General features: G+C 39.0%; 1 protein-coding gene across 4 annotated transcripts in view; it reads left to right on the top strand.

Annotated features, from left to right (window-relative positions):
• The first annotated feature begins 122 nt into the window (after positions 1–122).
• Positions 123–21,535, top strand: part of LOC119724866 (neurogenic protein mastermind-like) — a 68,106-nt gene continuing 46,693 nt past the window's right edge. For all 4 annotated transcript variants that reach the window (XM_038196152.1, XM_038196150.1, XM_038196153.1 and 1 more), the window contains exons 1-2: positions 123–238; positions 9,810–9,926. The gene's annotated coding sequence lies outside the window, so the exon portion shown is untranslated. The remainder of the gene's footprint in view (positions 239–9,809; positions 9,927–21,535) is intronic.

Here is a 21,535-nt window from a genome sequence, read left to right as displayed (position 1 = left end):
TTTTGTTATGGTGAATACAAAATATGGGATAAAAATATTTATTTTTAAACTATCAAACTTTTTTTCAGACATAAAACGGTAGTTGCATGGTTATCTGTGATGTGGTGCGATGTATTGTGGGTAGTCCGCGCTATCGCAAATTTGTAAATTATTCAAGATGGCGACCGAAGATTGTCCCGTGGCTACGCCATGACGGCAAAAACGCACAGGGAATGCAACATTTTCTGCGCATTTTCAGGTGAGAAAAGCTCATTTTCTGGATTGTTTGAATGATGTAGGGTGTGGTGGTTGACAGGGGGAGGTTTGGGTGGGTTCGGAGCTGGTATTTGTGGATTTTTTTGGTGTTTGCATTTTTCGCCCGCTCGGGGTGCGGAAGAATTTGCACGACAGCAGCAGTGCAGTTGAAGGGAAGCTGTCATTTTCTGTGTGCGTATTTTGTGCAGTACAGTACGTGGTACTGCCCTTGACCTGTGCGGTATGTACACCAAGTGCTCTATCAGAAAGAACGTGATTGGAAAGAATGAAGTATTCAGACCCTACACTATTTAGGTTGTGTTTAAAAAAAACCAAGAGGAGTCATGAACAGTTACTTAAATTTAGGCAAAATAGGGTTTTTTCTCCCCCTCAAATTTTTGGAATTTTTCACAGTTGAAACTAAGTTGACATGCATGCACAAGTCCATGGATTTGGTCTTTTCAGAAAGTGCTCTATCAGAAAGAACGTGATTGGAAAGAATGAAGTATTCAGACCCTACACTATTTAGGTTGTGTTTAAAAAAACCAAGAGGAGTCTTGAACAGTTATTTAAATTTAGGCAAAATAGGGTTTTTTCTCCCCCTCAAATTTTTGGAATTTTTCACAGTTGAAACTAAGTTGACATGCATGCACAAGTCCATGGATTTGGTCTTTTCTTATTTTACCTGTTTTGCAGATATGCATTTTTTCCCCGAAATTTTATTTTGCAACATGCATGACCTGACGCCACTTCCGCGACTTTGTACAAATTCACTGTCTATGGACAGTCAAGAAAAGTCTATTCTAACAAAGTTGGAAATGTTTTTAAGTCCCAGATTCATGTCTAATCATCTTTTTGCAGTGACTGACCTTCATTGAGATGGTGCAAGAAAGAGGCGTCAGGTTACAAAATGTTATCCCTGGCCTTATTTTAGGGCCTACATGTACCTGAATTGAAAATCATGTGGGAAACTATTTTTTTCCTAGAACTAAAGTGGAACTTGAAACAGAAGTTGCTAGTTCGCAATTTTAGTCTTGCGATATTGCGGAAATTTAGTAGGCCCCTAGAATAACTAACGTAAGACCTAGATGTGCAAATAGGCTTAGTCAATTTTTTTGGGGGGGGAACAAAAATTAGGAAAACAAAAAGGTTGATGTTTTCCGACATAGAACTACTGGATAGTTTAAACAAATGTGATTGTTTGTAGGCCATTGCTGGACAATTCATCACTTCGTTTCTCCTGTGATTCAGGGTTAGACGTATGACAATGAATGTTGTCCAACATTGGATTTTTTTTTTAGGTCAGTTCATTGAATGGAGTCATATTTTGTTGCAAATGTTGGGGAAGTACATACACACTTTCAATACTCTTTTAATTTTTGCCTGTTTCAGTTACTTTTTGGGCTTCCATATGTGAAACCATTAGGGCTGTAGGCCAGTAGATGATGACAATGGTAAAAGTTGCAGTGTACACCATAAACAGGTAAAGCTACAAAGCCCTTCAGACAACTTGAAGGATTTGAATTTTTGTGGTTGGAATTCTGTTACAGGCACCCGGGTACCAGGGATGGGTTTAGAAAATAACAGTTACATGCACAACTGAGATTTTTCCTTGAAAATGGTGTGAAAAACTGAAAATGTTTTACTTCAATAGGGTACCCGGTTTCTGTACTACATGTACATAGTACATGTACATGTACCTGTAAATGCACAGCACTAGTAGTCAAAAGAAATGTCAAGTTAGTAACGCTGTTGAAGCTATAGTCCATCATTTGCAGCCATCCGAAAAAGTAATTGGCGTTTTATTATTGAAAAACATACTTGGTTGAAAGATAGTAAGTGGTCTAAACTCCCTGTGAAATTAATCTTTCTGGCAAGCTATCATTTTTAAGTAATCAACGAAAGAAGGCCTTTCCAACCGTGCGTCTTAAGACACACCGTAGGAAAATTTAAATTAGTAGTTCGTTTTGTTATTCGGCGCAGGGCGGGCAAGCATTGGCACGACGCACAGGCCCGCGCGGTTGCTATAATTCGTTGGATCAGTGCGCGACATCCCGTATAGCTGCACTTCAAAACAATTTAAAACATGATTTAGCAACTTTTGATTTTAAATTGAGATCCTAGAATGCTATTTTTCTCGAAATATTCAGCTGAAGCTGAGCTGAAACTTCATCAGGTTAGTTGTTCAGTATCCTTCATTAGATTTTGAACACTTTTGTTGGTTCAAACGAACAAAATGCACAAATTACAAATGATGGACTATGTCTTTAAATTACTTGTAACGTCAAAGCTTTTACCATCATTCTCCTCGTATGATTCTTGTAATATATCCATTCATCCCCATGATCAGTCAAGAGAGAGAGTTTGATCCATTATCTACACAAGCCTGCTGAAGTGAGAAAACTGAAGATAAATAATGGATCATTCGCGTGTAAATTTTTGAGAGGTAACGCTCGTCCATGTGCCATGTCCATGAATGTTAACGCACACAGTACAAGGGTGCTAAATAATGCATTAATATGGCTGTCTGAAGCCAAAACCCATGCAAAGCAAGCTGGCGATTGTGTAGTGTTGGGTTATGTTGCCTGTAAGGGAACAAAAGTCCTTTTAGCTTACTGGACTTACCAAACACGTTAGCGACATTACAAACCAAGATGTATGCCGCAGATAGAGGGCAGGCTTTTTAATTTTGTTGTTTGTGAGGGAAATTTTGGGGTTAAGTGACGATGAAGACGACAAAACGTAACACCTTGTGTTGTTTATACTCAGCCGTGCATAAATTTAGGCCTAGATGATACTTAAAATCCTCTGCACTGCTCCAGGATGTCACTGGCTCTGCCTCAACATATTGACAGTGATTGCCGGAGGATTTTGCGGGATTGAGGCAGTGGTCACCCCTCCAAGGACCACATTCAAGAAATAATGGGAGGATTTTGCAGGATTGAGGCTGTACATACATGTATGCAATTTTTACATGGAGGCAGTTGGAGAATTTGCAGGATGCATTTAGGTTGTATCCTAGCAAAAATGCCTAAGGAGTTAGGGTTAAGTATATACAGCTGAATTTGTCAACCAGTGAAGTAAAAAAATTACCAAAATGGCAGCATTTTAGTCCTGCTTTGTGTAAATTTTGTCAAAATCTTAGTTCTTACACTACCGGATCATTCCCAACAAGCCTGCATATTAATTCGCAGGCCTTGCAAATATATTCCTATCTGATTAAGAACCCGGGCGGCCCGAACCCTCTCTGCTTTTTATACATCCGTTTCACCTGCCCAGCACCGCGGAGTCGCGCCACGTTTGCATGGCGCACGGTTCCCCGCACACTCTTGCCAACAACAGCTGCATGGCTGGTGCTCCCTTCCCACCCATGCAATTAATGGGGGGGGGGGGGGGGGGGGTGGCGACAAGCAATATGCACACAGCCATAATCATATCCAGCGCTAGCATAAAAAAAAAGATAATTATGCAACAGCGTCACTTAAATTTCAGATTAAAAATCAACTAGGTTATGTACATGTACGATAGGTCTTGTACACCATGAGGCTTAAAAACAACACTGTAGAATAGACATGATACTAGAGTACATGTACATGTACATGTACAAGAGCAGTGTCAAAACAAGAAAACCATACATGAACATGCATGAACATGTACAAATCTACATGGATGTTTGTAGCTTTGAAATTGAGAATTTAGATAAAAACATTTGACATTTAAGAAAATATTTTTAACTGAAAAGTTGAAACACCAGTAATGTACAATGTAGGCTAAGCAACATTTTACTCAATAATAAAAGAAAAATTGCAAAAATGTGAAAATTTGTAAATAAATATGATAATTTCTACAGTTAAAGGGGAAGTCTTCATTTATGTCAAAGAAAGCAGAAAATGCAGGTATCTAATCTACTCAGCAGTTCAGCATGTCCGATAGGCATTGCAAGCCAGGTTATGGCACACAACATTCCCCCCCCCCATCCCATCCCCCCCCCCCCCCCGCCCCCAAATAAAAAAAAAGAAGGAAAAAAGAATGCACTTATAATTTTTGAAATGCCGAGTCCAGCCAGCAGATCTTAAATTACATGCATCACGTCTATTAGATTATCCCATTACGTATCCAGCACTCAGCTTCAACAAGGATCGACACTACTACATGTAAAGCATCTACCAAAAGGATTTCCTTCATTATTTTTCGAGGAGTGAAGCTCTGCAATTTTTTTCACAGCCTGTACTTTAAAAAAGAAGATTGTTAAAAGGCAATACATATAATTTGCAAACATCAAAAACAAAACTACCAAATTATGAAATACAAATGTACCTTACTTGACTGTACCGGTAAGTGAAAAAAAACATGTAGTCTCAAGCATCCTGTGAAATCTTGGCAACAGGTGTGCTGTCATTTTCAAGAAAAGTGGAAATTTTGTATCAATTTCCAATAATGGTCGGCCGACCGTCGTTGGGAAAAAAGCTGACTTTTTTTTTCTTTCAGATACAGTACTGCCCCTAATTTACCAAATTTAGTTAACAATAGTCCACATTTTGTTTGCAATAGGTTACATTTAAAATTAGTACTGAAAATTATAGACTGAAATGTCACCCTGTGAAATCTTGACAACTGGTGTGCTGTCATTTTCAAGAAAAGTAGAATCTTTGTATCAATTTCCAACGATGGTCGGCCGACCATCGTTGGGAAAAAAACTGACTTTTTTGGTTCAAATACGGCACTGCCCCCAATTTACCAAATTTAGTTAGTCCACATTTTGTTGGCATTCGGTTACATACATGTAAGTAAAATTATTACTGAAAATTATTGACTGAAATTTTTTAATTATTTCAGAAATTTGCCTGCAGGGCAGTGCGGGATTCCAATAACAAATTCCATCTCTTTGCAGAATTTGTTTGGAGTTTGTTGCGTTTGGGCACAACTTCGCTACAAATTTCTGAAACGTTGAGATTTGTACTGCAAATTCCATCATGTAAAACATTCCATCATGTAAAATTCCCCCAAACACATACCCGCTCAGGGGGGACGAAGTAGTGCAGTTTCCGTCAATCGGCAATTGTGTGTATTGTGTGCCCGCCCCTCATATCCAAATATTGAACAATGTGCAGCAGTCACAATAAAAACTTGTGTGTGTGGCTCTAGGGACCAAGTCCTGCAGAATAACTTGTGCGGCAGTTGTGACATGGTTGTCAAAGGCATTGGGCTATGAATGTGTAGCCATGTAGTTATACAGTTACTGAATACAAGTACTGGTTCATGTACATGTCAACATGAACATGTGTAGCGGTTGTACATGTACCCACAGGCTACAGATCTGTGGGCTGCGCGGTTTCCCGCGGTGTGGTTATGATCTAAGCACATGTATGTAAATAGAACTCGGGCTGAAAACCAACAGGGCCTATTAGTGTAGCTTACATTAATGTGTTGGCTGTGGTTTTAATACTTGAGGGTATAATACAATGCACACAATTGATGTATGTGGACATATCGTATGAATCCGTCACACTTCACGACGCGGTGACTTTTTCCAGACTAAAAAAAAACAGCAGAAGTAAAAAACTACAGGCTTGGTTGCTTTTTGGTTGTTCTTTCTGTAACCCTAACCTTCCCAAATTCTCCCAAATCCTCTTTGCAAAATGGAGGATTTGGCAGGATTCAGGCTTTATGGCAGAAATGTGTGGCTGATTTTGGAGGATGCACTCTGTCAAGGTCTTGGGCCAGACCTTGTATTGTTTATGTTCAGCCTTGCATAAATTTAGGCCTCGATTGTACTTGAATTCCTTCGCACTGCTTCGGGATGTCACCGGCTCTGCATCAGACAGTGATTGCTGGAGGATTTTGCAGGATTGAGGCAGTGGTCACCCCTCCAAGAACCACATTCAAGAAATAACGGAGGATTTTGGAGGATTGAGGCTGTATGCAATGTTTACATGGAGGCAGTTGGAGGATTTCGCAGGATTGAGGTTGCATCCTAGCCAAAAAAAACCGCGGGAGTTAGGGTTAAAGAATTGAACTTTTCAATAAGATTAACCAAAAAGGGATGTCAAACAGTTTTCAAACTTTTAAGAGGAGTAGAAACTTGCCAAAAAATGTTCCCAAGTAAAATTCATGTCATGGGCACTTTAAGTACTTTATGAATCATACATGTAGTTGTAGCATTAGCAATCCATACCCACATACACATTTCTAACATATTGTCTCTCATCAGTCATGCATAGAATTTGTTATAATTTTTTTCTAGAAAACCAAATTGAGTGCAAAAAAGTAGTTTATGCTTTTTGAAATGCATCATCTTTAATGCTGGTTGCCATGGAAAAATCCATATTTAGGATTTGATTTTTTTTAAGGAGAGCTTGGATTTTATGCCATAACCCACAGAATTGAACACATTTGCTGTTTTTCACATTTTTGTGTCTGTTTAGGACGGGGCTTTTATGTTCGCCAGCCACTTTAGTCCAAAGCCTGTTTTCAAAATGTCACAGGTCTACCTCGCTGCTAAAAGCTGTCAGTGTGAAATGCATGCAAACGTGCACCGTGGAGCCAACTCCATCCATGTTTTATCTAAATTAAGTAAATTGTCAGAGCGCGCTCTCTGGCAGCTAGAAACAGGAAGAAGCGGCCATAATATTGTCGCAGCAGTGCCGGTGACGCAACGGTGAGTGGTAGCGCCGGCCAGGATATGACCAACATTAGCAGACATCATCGCTGGTGAAAAGCATCGGTACTCTACTCGTAAATCTCACAATATTTTTGTGTTGTTGCACAAAAAATGTAGTAAGCGCTTTGGTCCAACCGATCAATATGAAAGCTTTTTTCGAAAGTAAGGGTTTGTTTTCAGCTGAGGCTTCTGATGTGAAACAATCAGTAAGCGCTTTGGTCAACACAAAAATATATCATTGGTAATATGGGAGCTTTTTTGAAACTAAGTGTTTGTTTTCAGCTGCGGCTTCTGACTTAAATTGGTAAGCGCTTTGGTCTACAAAAAAATATATGATTGGTTATTTGTAGCATTGGAGCTTTTTCGAAACTAAGGGTTCGTTTTCAGCTGAGGCTTCTGACGCGAAACAATTAGTAAGCGCTTTGGTCAACACAAAAATGTACCATTGGTAATATGGGAGCTTTTTTTGAAACTAAGTGTTTGTTTTCAGCTGCGGCTTCTGACATAAATTGGTAAGCGCTTTGGTCCACAAAAAAAAATGTGACTGGTTATTTGTAGCATTGAAGCTTTTTCGAAACTAAGGGTTCGTTTTCAGCTGAGGCTTCTGACGTGAAACAATTTAGCAAGCGCTTTGGTCAACACAAAAAATATATCATTGGTAATATGGGAGCTTTTTTGAAACTAAGGGTTTGTTTTCAGCTAAGGCTTCTGACATAAAAAAAATGGTAAGCGCTTTGGTCCACTTGGAAAAATATGATTGATTATAAAGCATGGGAGCTTTTTCGAAACTAAGGGTTTGTTTTCAGCTGAGGCTTCTGACTCGAAACAATTAGTAAGTGCTTTGGTCAACACAAAAATATATCATTGGTAATGTGGGAGCTTTTTTTGAAACTAAGTGTTTGCTTTCAGCTGCGGCTTCTGACATAAATTGGTAAGCGCTTTGGTCAAAAAAAAAAAAAATGTGACTGGTTATTTGTAGCATTTTAACTTGGCCTTCTGACATAACAAAATAAAGTAAGTTACCGGTACTTTGGCCTACACAGAAAATATGATTGGTGATAGACATACCGGTAGAATGGGAGATTTTTCGAAACATAGACTATGTTTTCCAGCTTAGGCTTCTGAATTGGGGGAGTCTAGTGTTCTACTCTTGGAACATTAAAATCCCATAGTATATTTCCATGTAGCCAAAGCTGGAACTTCGCCATATTTTGCAAATGTACTTTTGTCTGTGTCCTTTATCTTGGGGGGGGGGGCTCAATATTTTCTAACGAGGTTTAATTTTTATTTCCATCTGTGTGCCGGCACGGGAAATGGACGTACGTCAACAAGCTAGGGAAAGCTTATGGTTTGAGCCGGCCGGCCAGTCATTTGTCATTTTCGTCGAGCTGTGCTCGAAGACACTGCGGCTTTTTGCACATTGAGAATAAAAATTACTCGCGCGGATACGTCACGCTGAACATGCACAAACCAGTATGCACACGCGAAAGAGGTCAAAAAGCGCCCTCTGTTGTTTGGGCACGGAACCCATTTCGCGAGACTGTTTTTTTTGCCCCTGATTTAACCCTAACCCTACATGTTGTAAATGCAACAGAAAGCAACAAAGGTAGCAAGTTGTTGCATACTGTTGCATTTAGCAGGCAACACAAGTCCCCATGCTTGTTGCATTTAGCATGGTAACTGGTCATAGTGCCAAGGTGATACAACAGGATCCACTGTTGCATTTGGTTGCAGTTTAGCAAGGTAACCGCTTGGTGCCAAGGCTGGTATGCACTGGGTTCACTGCACAATGCAACAAAATCCACTGTTGCAATTTGTTGCATTTAGCAGGGTTCTATTTCAGCCAAGTTGCATTTTGTTGCATTTGGCATAGTGCTTAAAAAAAACGTGTTCAGGGATAGTAGGGTTAAGCGCTTAACTTTGGGAAAACAATGATAGCGTGACCCAAATCCCTAAAGGGGGTGGAACTGGTGTACGTTCCCCTTTGATGAGAGAGGAGCACCCAAGACATATCGGAGATTGACCCTAGCTACAGACTAGATCACAGACTTGGGGGGGGGGGGTGGGGGGCTGCGTCATTCCGACCTAGGAAGGAACAGGCTGCAAGTTTGTCTTAATTCAACCCTCCTTGGGGTGACCGTTGAGTGGTCTGGACGATGTCCCATTGCCCCAGATTCAAAGAGGTCATCGTGTTGGCCCGCTTCATCAAGCCACTAAGCAATTTGCTGAGCATGGACAATATTCGCTAAGCAAAAATCAGGTTACCAGCCAATATGCAATGATTTTAGCTTGGAACTGGTACCCCGCTGTTTTTTTGCTCAGCAGTAAAATTTGCAATTATTTCCGCTTAGGCTCCCCATAAAAATTGTTGCCAGATCATAGATTTTTCCGGAAAAAGTGTTTACATTGGATGTTGAAAAAAATATACCCGTCCACCCACTTTTTTTTTAAAGGTACCGGTAGGTACCGGTAGGCTGGGAATTCTTAACTGTTGGAAACAGTCACTTGTTGATTTTGACTGAAAGAACTACTTTTAGTGCATAGAATGTATTCATTGTCGCCATAGGAGACAATATGGAGGATTTCTAGGATAATCTACCGGTACATGTAGGACTAAATTTATGTATGCACGGCTGAGCAGTTGACAACACAAGGCCCGGCCTAAGACCTTGACACAGTGCATCCTCCAAAATCAGCCACACATTTTTGCCGTATATAGCCTCAATCCTGCAAAATCCTCCATTTTGCAAAGAGGATATCAATTGGCAGGATAAGGTTTAGAGTTAATTGGAAAAAAAGAAAAAGAAAAAAGAAAAGAAAAAAAAAGTAAAAAGAAAGAAAGAAGATGTTTATGTACGGAATGGTTGCATTTGAACGTTCTGAACGATTTCCCATTTTATTTTGCAACACGCAGATCATACCAGTTGCCTTCCATTCATCATTACGCCAAATAAAGTCCGGGGATTCATTATTATGCAAATGAGCTGCAATTGACGTCAACCGACCAGCTTTCCAACCCTGTTTACACCTGGTGAGTATAAAGTTAATGCATTTTTTTAACAAGATATTTTTTTCTCGCCTTTATCTTTCCTTCCACCGAAGTAATGACTTTTTTCCTGTTTCTGACGGAAAGTAAACGGTGATTTATTGCTCTTGGGTATTTCCTGCGGATTAGAAGGTCGAAAGGGAAAGTGCGTTTAAATTTTTGTTTGTCTTTTTACGCTAAGCCTAAGCAAATCTTAGCAAAGGGGAAAAAAGTGAGTTTTTCTTTTTAATTCTTGGATTTTACTTTCATTATGATGGAGAAGTGTCAATCGGACAGAGGATGATCAGAAAAATTGTTCATTTTCCTTTTAAATGTAAATTTGCAAACATTAAAAAACAAAACTACCAAATTATTATGAAAATACCTTACTTGACTGTAAGTGAATAACAGTCTCAAGCATCCTGTGAAATCGTGGCACCTGGTGTGCTGTCATTTCCAAGAAAAGTGGGATTTTTGTATCAATTTCCAACGATGGTCGGCAGACCATCGTTGGAAAAAAACCTAACTTATTTCCAACAATCAGTCAATTGACTGAATTTTGGAATTAAGAGTTACAAATGACGAAACCATGTTTCGTGATCAAAAGGTTGTGTATGTTTTTTTTCCCCACTTTTTTCTTGAAAAAGTGTAGTATCCACTGAGCTGAAACTTCAACAGGTTAGGTTTTTAACATTCTTTGGATTTTGAGTGGTGGTATTATTGGAAACGAACAAAACGCATGAAAAGCAAACAGTCCTAGATATGCCTTTAAAAGGCCTTTCTTCAGTTGAATGCCACAGAAGCGATTAGTGTGTTAAGAACACGAATGATTGGAAGTTTCCGATAACAAACACACTACACACCGTCGTGGCCAACTAACACATTATGGATGTGGCCATTTAGCTAAGTGTCGCTACACTTTTATTCCCCCTCTGTACGCACCCATACGCCCTCCCTTCACCCCCTACGGCATGGAATCTTAGACGGAAACACGCTCTGCGCCCTGTTTTAACTTGAGTTTCCCGGCTTGGAGGAAGTTTGGGGAACCTTTTCTCTCTGGCTCCGGGCCAGACTGTGATAAGCCGCAGTCATTGGCTCAGTCTCTGGTCTCTGACACTGCTGGATGTAGTAAGCCTTAGTCTCATTCGTGTCCAATTTTTGTGGCTCATGCTTCTGCCTGTGTGAACTAGTGTCAGGTTTTCAAAAACTAGCACATTTCTTTTGGAAGGGGTACACTTGTTTATTCCACACTCCATTAAAAGTTTAACCTGAGCCCCTTGGGCTCTTTTACTAGAAAGTGTCCTGAATCTGCCAATTTCCATCAATTTTGCCATGCAAAAAAAAATGTTGGTGGCCAGTGAGTCCATCAGAATCCACCAGTTAGCCGGGAGTAAATCTGTTGAGATCCTGAATCCATCAAAGTCCCCCAACTGCTCAATATGGAGGTGTCCTGAATCCATCGAAATCCTTCGGTACTGCCAGGCTTCGTATCCTGAATACATCAATATTACTCAATTATTCGATACTATTTTGAAATCGATTTTTTTTTAATCATATAGAAATATCGAAATTTTCAATATTGAGGAATCATATCAAAAACATTGAAAATGTGTCAGATTATCGTCAAAATAAATCTCCCGTTTGTGCTTTTATTTTGTGTTTAACGTTTGCTGTAAACGACTAAAAACCTCGGCGGCAACTTGTGCTTGTGTCTCAAAATAAAAAAAATTGCTTTTTTTATCCAGCAAAAAGTATCCAAAACATTTGAGACTTTTGAACAACTGAATATGCACATAGTGCAGCTCCGATAAAAATAAAACATTTATGATTGTACATGTATATTTAACAAAGTTTGTATCTAGTCAGAAACCCACCGATTATAACAATATACATGTAGGCCTATCCATTGTCAAAACAGACTTTGTCAAAAAATGAATAGCGTTCAAGCCAAACAAGGTCAAACAGACGGTATTTTTATCGCGGTTTTCCCTATTGTCCCAGAGTGACAAAACGAAAAATGTGTCGACTCGAGAATCAGACAATAAATGGGATTTATTTTTATGTGTGTGTTATTGTTCACGATGATAAAAAAATGCCTTTTTTTGTGGGAATACGCTTTGTTGATGACAAACAAATATAAAATGCTATTTTGTGCTTTCTATTGCCGATCTATCCTGGTGGTCTAGTGGTATTTTTTTACATTAATTGAGTAAATTGACCATTATTAACTACATGTATGCCATATGCTCCACTTGAAATCCTATTTAACCAAATCAAACATTCATTTTTATGACCTTCATGCAATCTTAATTTTTATTGCATTTTCTGTGGCCTTTCATTATTGTTAATTATGGTGTACAAATGTACGTTATGTGTAGATTATAACTTTATTGTACGCAAATTGGCTGTTACTACCGTTATACCATTGGAAGAAGTTTGCCAACATCCACAAAGGGAAGTTACTATTTTTGGAGGAGAAACTTTTTTGAGAAAAAAACAGACTTTACTCAGACCATCATTAACCCTAACGTAACTGAATCCATCAAAATCCATCCTGTTTTGGAGGATTTCGGCGGGTTCAGGATTCCTCCACATTGAAAAAGTTGGGGGATTTTGATAGATTCAGGACAGTACCGGTAAGCCTAGTGGTACTGCAGGATTTCTGATGGATTCAGGATACCTCCATATTGAGCAGTTGGGGGACTTTAATGGATTCAGGATCTCAACAAATTTACTCCCACCTAACTTGTGGATTCTGATGGACTCACTGGCCACCAACATTTCTTTTGCATCTCATGGCAAAATTGATGGATTTTGGCAGATTCAGGATACTTTCTAGTAAAAAAAGACCAAGGGGTTAGGGTTAAACTACAACATTTGCTTTTGCTGCATCTACAAAGTAGCCGGGCATTAGTACAGTACATACATGTACATGTAGTGCAAGTACCGTTATGTACATGTACCTTTCAAAAAACTTTGGAAGCCCCCCCAAAAAAACCCCACCAAAAGGACCGACACTCTCCCTCAGAAAAAAGTGACAAAACAGAACAAGAGATTCAGACACTGTACACCATTATGCATAGAACTGACATGGAGCATTGTCAGGGGGATTGTTAAAAAGGTCGTGTCGGTCGCGAAATACTGAAGCAGCCGCCCAACGGCCATCCAGAGGGAATCTAATGAAAGAGAAAGTGCAATTGCTGGTTTGCCTTATACACATGTGTGTATCCTCATGTGCCTTGAACATTGTATGGCATACTGTGTTAAAAACAACAACATGAAGATGGACACATAAATAAATGTTTGTCAATGTACCGGTACTACATATTGACAGAACAGGTTATATTTTTTTTTTTACAAATCAAAATATTCCAAGCTTTGGACATGATTTGCTCTCACTATTTCAAACGCATGTGAATTAAAGGCACATACAAATGTATTGATCATTTGCATTTGTCCCAAAAGTAACCTACATGTACCAAATTATTATCAAAAATCTCACTCGGATTTTGGTATTGGAACTAAACACCCCGTGAAATTATGCCGTCTGGCTTGCTGTCATTTAGAAGAAATAAAAAAATGTAGGTGATTTTCAGTGGTCAGTCAATTGACTGATCATTGGAGATAAAGAGTAACATCAATGAAATCAGGTTTCGTGATCAAAAAGTGTGCATGGTTTTTCACTGTTTTCTCAAAAAGTGTAATATCCACTGAGCTGAAACTTCAACAGGTTAGGTTTTGAGGTAAACATTCTTCTTTTGATTTTGAGTGGTGCTATTATTTGAAACGAACAAAATGCATGTCAAGCAAATGATCCTAAATGCCTGTAAAATTGGAGTAGACCTACCGGTACATGTACTACAGTGAGTGTCAGAAATGTTTCTATGGCAGTAACACTTCTCTAGCCCCATAAATGTGGCCAATTTACTGGACTACGTCGGTAAATAAAGGCCACACTTCCAACATGTACAAAAACATGTAGAACTTTCAACATGAAATTTCACGAAAATTAGACTTCTGAAAAAGGCAGCACTTTCTGATTAGCCCATACAGAGGGTGAGTATGCTCCTAAAGCAAAAAAACTCTACAAAGTACGCCTAAATGTGAAAATCAAAGATCGACATGTTTTTGCACATGTTGGAAGTGTGGCCTTTATTTACGGAGGGAGTCCAGTAAATTGGCCAGATTTATGGGGCTAACACTTCTCTAGAAGCTTTTGCTTCTTGAGCGGCTGTTAATCCACCAGCTATCTTTAGCAGTGGTCAGCGGCAGTCAGACCATTGTCTGTGGTCAGCCTTTGGTCTGGCCACTCTCTCACAGGTGCATGCAAATCGTATTGTCCTGGGCGCTCCGGCCCTGAATAGGGAGTCTGGTTTTGGCCTGGGATTATCCCCCACCAAAACATCAACAGGAGCTTAAGATGACCAGGCACAACCCCTTGCATTGTCAACCGGCTAATATAATAAAAACACCCTGTGAAGATCAACAGGACCTAATTTTATGGAACCGCTGAGCGTAGAACTTCTGCTAAGCACCAGTGTTTAGCAAAGATTGGTTACCAGCCGAACATCATGCTGTTGCCAATGCATACTGGTTCCCTGTTTCATTTAGATGAAAGTTTCGTCAGATAGTGATATGGTAACCTCTGAATCGGCCCAAATCATTTTCTTTTCTCACATGGATTTTGTACGATGAGATTTACATACTGTGCGTTGATCTGAATGGTTTTGATAGGTGTGTATGCTTTGAACTGAAACAAAAGTTGTTTTGAAACGTTAAATACAATAGGGGTGCTTATGAAACTACGTTTGATTCAAGGAAATGAATCTATACTGCAAGTTAGTAAGTTGGTAAAAAATGTATACGTGTACATGTACATGTACATGTACACGTATACATGTACTTTTCACTCAGTTTTCTTTCTCTGTACACTTTTGTAGCATTAGCATACATGTACATGTAAGTAGAGCAAGGACCCATGCTGTATGCTTAAATACCGGTAAGTTATAAGTGGTTTCCAGAATTCTTGGAAGTAGTAATTCAATATGACCCACAGGTGTGCAACAGCACTCCCAAACTTTGTCAGAGAATGACAGGTATGGAATGCCAAAAAGTACAAATTCATGAGATAAAAATAATATAAAATGTTAGTTACTGCGTCCACTTAACATTAGTTACATTGTCCACTCATTAGTGAATAGACCTACTTCTCCTCTAGTCCTCGTAAGCTTTTTTTCTGCAATTTGAATTTAATAAGAAATGGATACCTTGACAAGACTAAAAGAAGCCCACAATTGCCTTGTTTGATACTTGCAGAAGAATGCACAAGTGGAAAGTGGACACCATGTAACTTGCGTTAACTGTCCAAAATATACCATTATAATCTGCATTGCAGTGAAAAAAATATTTGGCCTGTTGTCTTTTCAATGTTGTTTTCCACTAAAAGGGATGTTTCTCCCGACAATTTAAGCGAAAACAAACAGCATGCAGCTTTCATCTTGCTTCAGATCTGTCCTACTTTTGGTTGCCAACGTTGTGACCTTACACGATACATGTACAGGGTGGTTAAAAAAAGGTGGTTAAAAAAAAAGGAAACCCACTTTTGACAGCAATTTTCACCTACTTAATGAACTTTTCACATAGTAGTAGGCCTAAAGTATAGGCCTTTCACTATGCATGGTGAAAAAAAAGCTTGGTAAAAGTTGCAAAAATAGTGATATTATGCTAATTTGAATACAAGTCACCAAAATCAGTCTTGTCCACGGGTTATTCTATGAAAATTTGACGTTTTCGTAGTTCATAAAAATTAAAAAAACCTTCCCACCAAAATATATTTTGCCATGGTAACTTTTTTTGAAGCTGTCCAATTATTCATGTCAGTGTTAAGATTGTCTACTCAATGAGCTGTCGGCTTAAGTTCTTTGTTGCATAACATAACATAACATAACAATAAAATGTCATGCCCTTTCAAATAAAGCTCCGATAGCTGAGCTCAGTCAAGCGAAGGGAATGTATACCTCCATGGACAAACAGGTTTCGCACATCAAATGTTCAAATTAGCATAGCTCAACAACAAAATGTGCAAATGCAACGATTTTTTCGTCACATTTGCTTAAAGGCCAGTACTTTAATAGCTACTAATCGACAGTTAAAAATAATTTTTAAAAATAGGTGAAAAGTGCTGTCAAATGTGGGTGTCCTTTTTTTTTTAACCACCCTGTACACATACCCCCAAATTCCAACTGTTGCCAGTAAGAGTTACAAAATGAAAATACATTAAATTCTGCATTAAAATTATTTGACAGAACTTTTTTTTCCAGCCATTTTCAGGCGAGCTCTCTGCATGACAAAACATGTTGCGCCTATATTTACTAGCTCATTTGCTCTGCAATAAACAGATTTTGATGTTGAGTATTGCATATTTTTTTATAAAAGTACCAAAAAAAAAAAAATTACTATCAAATAAGGCAGACAGGGTTTACAGTTCATGTGCATGCATGTTTACATAGTCCTTCCTTTTTGTACAGCGCTTTGGTCTATCTTGTAAACGCACTTTATAAACATGTATTATTATTATTGTTATCACAAAATGGGGTCCCTTTTTATCATGTTAATGTATGGCCCGCCATAGTCAAGATCTAGCGCATTTTTGCATATGAGCCGACTCCTTTCTGAATATTGCCCAACACTTGATTGCATTCCGTGTGTGCAATCCTCTAGTCCACCGTAAAACCAACAGATCGGCAGCCTTATAATACGGCAAAATACCACACGCCCACTCCCGCACACACACAGAGAATGCAGCACCTTCATGCAGAAACTGTTGTCTGCTGAGGTCTCATTGTAAAGTTCACGGCCACGCTGACGGAACGATGCGGCTCTGGGGCCTGTTTGGGTTGACATTTGACTTTTGGCCTCTGGGGTAGGCCAGTGTTAGATACCGGTAAGATCATCCGATTTGGGATTTTTGATTGGTTCGGGGATTGACAGTTAAATGCGTGTGGATGCGTGAAATGTTTAATTGTTTTATTGTCGTCTATGTTGCTTCATGGCTTACAAGATTAATTAAAAACTAACCAACCTACCAACAAATGAACAAAACAGACACATCCAAAAAAAAAGTTTACAGTTATATTGTACGCGTTTGGATGTGTGAAATGTATAATTGTTTTATTGTGGTTTATGTTGCTTCATGGCTGACAAGATTAATTAAAAACTAACCAACCTACCGGTACCAACAAATGAACAAAACAGACACGTCCAAAAAAAAAAAAAGTTTACAGTTATATTGTACGCGTTTGGATGTGTGAAATGTATAATTGTTTTATTGTCGTTTATGTTGCCTCATGGCTTACAAGATTAATTAAAAACTAACCAACCTACCAACAAATGAACAAAACAGACATGTAAAAAAAAGAAGAAAAAAAAACAGATAAAAATAACAACAAACAAATTATAAAAATTAAAAAAATCAAGAAAAGAACAAAATTAAAAATGCCGAAGTGGTTGTTACTTTGCATTGAAACACTTTTTTTTGGGTACTTTTTCAAGATTATTATTTAGGCTGTGGGGAATATTCTGAAATTTGGTTGTTCGGTTGATAACAATTATTCAAAAATGTGCTTATTTGTTCTTTCTTTTTTATGGGCGGCGTAGTGCATAAAGTACTATCCTCTCATCGCTTTGGCCTGGGTTGGATTCCCGTCTTGGGTCATACATGCGGAGAGTTTTTCGTTGATTCTCTCCTGTGTGCCACAAGGGTTTTTCCCTGGCCTCTCCGGTTTTCCCCCCTCCGCAGAAATCAACACTTTCGATCTCTGGCTGTGCTCCGTGGTCGGACATGAGTTGTACGGCGGCTGCCTAAGGCGCCTTTACATGCCTTCGGCTGGACCACGTTGTAGCTGCGTCCTTCGCAATTCAGCTTCTGCTGCGAGTACTGTTAGCCCCCCCCCCCAAAAAAAATTGTTTCGTAATTTCATGGGAAAACAGAAACTGACCCGCATTTCCCAAAGTTTCACTCCATTCAGGAAACAAACAACATTTCTTTTTCAACTGGCCAGCACACTGGCTGCGGGATAATGAATAATGAATAGGCAGAGATCAACATTGGAGGTAACCCATGGAAATCAATACACATCATGTTATCATGCCCCTCGGGGTCGAAGACTACTAGGGACCTGTTGGGAACACCCAGACAGGAAGAAAAATAAATTATGTTTACTCTTTTACAATTTAAAAATAAAAATTCACGGCAGCTGTTTTTTTTACGGCAAACAATTTTCCATTTACCTCACTGGTTGTTCCACACATTGTGAAAATTAGTGTCTTCTTGCACAAGTTTAAAGGTGCGTGCAATCGAACTAGTGCACCGTTACTCACTCGAATGACAAGTCCCTTTAATCTTGGACCACCAAACACTGGTCATTCCACACACTGTGGAGAGTAGTATCCTGTTCCAAAAATTTAAAGGTGACAACTCGTGTGGTTGCAACCCTTCCACACAGACACTGAATTACTACATGAGTGGTTAACCAAATGACAAGTCCCTTTAATCCCATGCACACAATGCATGGAGAATTTGACCTTACACAAGGAGATGTTGGGACAGCCCACTTGCATGCATACACTTGGCCATTCTGTTTGCATGGCAGTGGGCATTGAAATAGAAATTCCACCCAGGCCATGGTTAACTAATGATATCCATGTATCATGTGCAGGTACATGTAGATGTGCATGTACATGTACAAATGTGCAAGATACATTTGAGGAAGTAACATGTGCAAGTACATGTACATGTACTGTACATGTAAATGTGCATACATGTACATGTACATGTACCGGTACGTGTGCAAAACATGTACATGTAGCAGTACATTTGTACACATATCCATGTACAAGTTCGTGTACACTTGGCATGTGCAAAATGTACATGTAGAAGTACATTTGTACATGTACATGTTAATGTGCAATTACAATGTACCGGTACATGTGCAAGTACCGGTACATGTGCAAGTACATGTGCAAGTACATGTGCAAGTACATGTGCAAGTACATTTGCAATTGTACATGTATCCATGTACCATATGTGCAATTGTACAAATTTCACTGCACAATACATGCACATGTGTTTTGTGATGTACCAAAATGTACTTACCGGTACATGTAGTTGATACATGTAGTTGCAAATTATGACACGTGTACAAATGTACCACCCGTACATGTACCGGGATTTGTAGACCTAATACTGTTGGTCATGCATATCTGGCCATATGGTTGAAACTACCGAGACGTATGGTTTTAGTGTTTCATACACAAAATACATGTATACCAGTTCCGATTCGGCAAGTTTATAGCTACTTTGAAATTCTTTTTTTTATGGGTACATGCTCACTTTGTCACGGTGGGGGTAAACTAATCTATTGAAAATAATATGGGTTTCCTAATGTACCGGTACCAGTAAATTTCTTTCGCTATTTACATTTTTACAGTACTTGTTTGCTCGACGCTCTTGCTGCTGCATTGGTGTACTGTGAGCGATAAAGAATTGTTAAAACTGCACAGTAGTTAATACATGTAAACACACGCAATCTGGTACACGGTACCCTGTGGAAACATGTGCATAATTAGGGAACAAAAGATTGTATACGTCTCCACAGGGCAATTTCTATAGGTGAATACATCTCCACAAGGTTATCACGAAATAGATGTACACATGTACACGTCGCAAGTTGAAGTATTTTATGTAAGGGATATTAAATCCGAATTTCAGCCCAGGAAATTAATTCTGGTAAAAATAGGAGTATTGTGAAACTACACTTTCAAACTGTAAAATTTTAGTACACGAGAACAAAGAAATGACTTTACAAGGATACAAATTCTATTATGTTTATGATTTTGAAATAATATTTGTAGTGTAGAATACACAACGTGTACATAGTACATGCAGTATTTTAGAGAATATTTGATGGAACACATAACTAGTTAAAAGATATGTACCGTACCGGTATATCATACTTATCATACTAGTGAATAAAACAAAAGTAGGCCTACATGTTATTTAGAGAAAAAATAATTATCGGTACAAAAATACAATTAATAACATTGTTTGTAAATATACATACATGTACACGTATGTAATGAAAGAACAGTGTATGATAAAGATTTACACGGATACGATACAAAAGCCGTTTTCATGTGAAGTCTTAACATTTATGGCAATAAATGGATAAAGTTGTGTCCAGTGTTCGATGTTTTATTGTAAGACAAGAATTTACGATTCACGAATTCCATCTTTAGTCTAGTTTATAGAAGAAATCATTGAAAGAATATCAGACTGGCGTCTGGTATAGTTCAATAAAGTATAGTTAATTATCATATGTTGTAGTCAGGGCATCTGACCGAGATGGCCCAGTATAGCCTCCTATGTCTCATCGCATGCTGCCAAAACCGCTGCACAAACTCGGAAGCAATCCCAAACCATGCCACCGGTTCCCATCCATGAGCGTGGCAGATTGCTCCATGGCCTACTGCGCCCCATTTGGCCCGGTTACCGACCACAAAGTTCAGTCCGGTGTCGGTGTTGGAGCCGCAGTCACGCTATGGTTGTTGACAGGACGTTCCAACTTCAACCCCCCCCCCCTCTTGGCCGACATGTCGTGCCCCACATTTCACTTCCAGCTTCTACCGTGCTCGTACCAATTTGATTTTTTATTTCCTTCCATGCAACCAGTAACATTGCAGTGTATGCGCACTCATGTATTTTTCGTGTGGTAAGAATTTACATGCATACCGGTACACGTACATACTTGTTTCAGTAAAGTTACAGAACCAAAATTATTCAAATCCCATCATTTCACTTTACTTTACATAATGCTCAGTAACTTCTCAGACAATGAAAAAGAAAGATTTGGATGCCATTTGTGGAGAATTTGGGGAAAAAAATGAAAAATGAAAACCAGGCTACATGGAAATTTGCAAAACATATTTTACTTTTTATGATGCTTGTGAATGTTGTAGTTTTTGCCATTAAGCTAAAAGCTCACTGTACACACTTGTATCATGCTGCATTGACGCACCGATCTGGCAGTATTATTGGGCGCACCTTTATAAACAATCTGAACAGTAACTTGCGATATTTGAATTTTGGGGGTTGGGTTTCTTTAACGGGTACCCGGGTACCCATGTTGTTTTCAATCGTGTACCCGGTTTCCCGTACGACCCATAAATGCACACCTCTAGAACATTTATGAGTTTTTTGGAATGGGCATACACTCTTGTTTTACTATACTCCCGAGGACAATGCTTTGTGTTTCCCTTTGCCCCTGTAATATAACACTCTCCAAAAGACTAAGCACACAAACTTACTACAGAGGACCGTTTTGAACAAAAGACCCAACTCCCGAGGACTGAAAGGATCTGTTGTTCTCCCTTTGTGTGTCGGTCCTCGGGGTTTATGTAGAACACGTACATTCTTATTTTCCCATTCGTGTCACCAAGAATGCTTCTTAATTATAATTAATGGACCCTATCCTTATAGCGACATGATGTAAGTGATGGGTTCTTATGTACCAGTAAAAGAAGCTGTTAAAATCATCATCATCACCATTATATGAGGG

This window comes from Patiria miniata, unplaced genomic scaffold (genome assembly GCF_015706575.1).
Source record: "Patiria miniata isolate m_02_andy unplaced genomic scaffold, ASM1570657v1 HiC_scaffold_18, whole genome shotgun sequence".
NCBI lineage: Eukaryota > Metazoa > Echinodermata > Asteroidea > Valvatida > Asterinidae > Patiria > Patiria miniata.
Note: the sequence above shows the minus strand (reverse complement) of the source record. Positions and strands in the feature narration are given on the sequence as shown.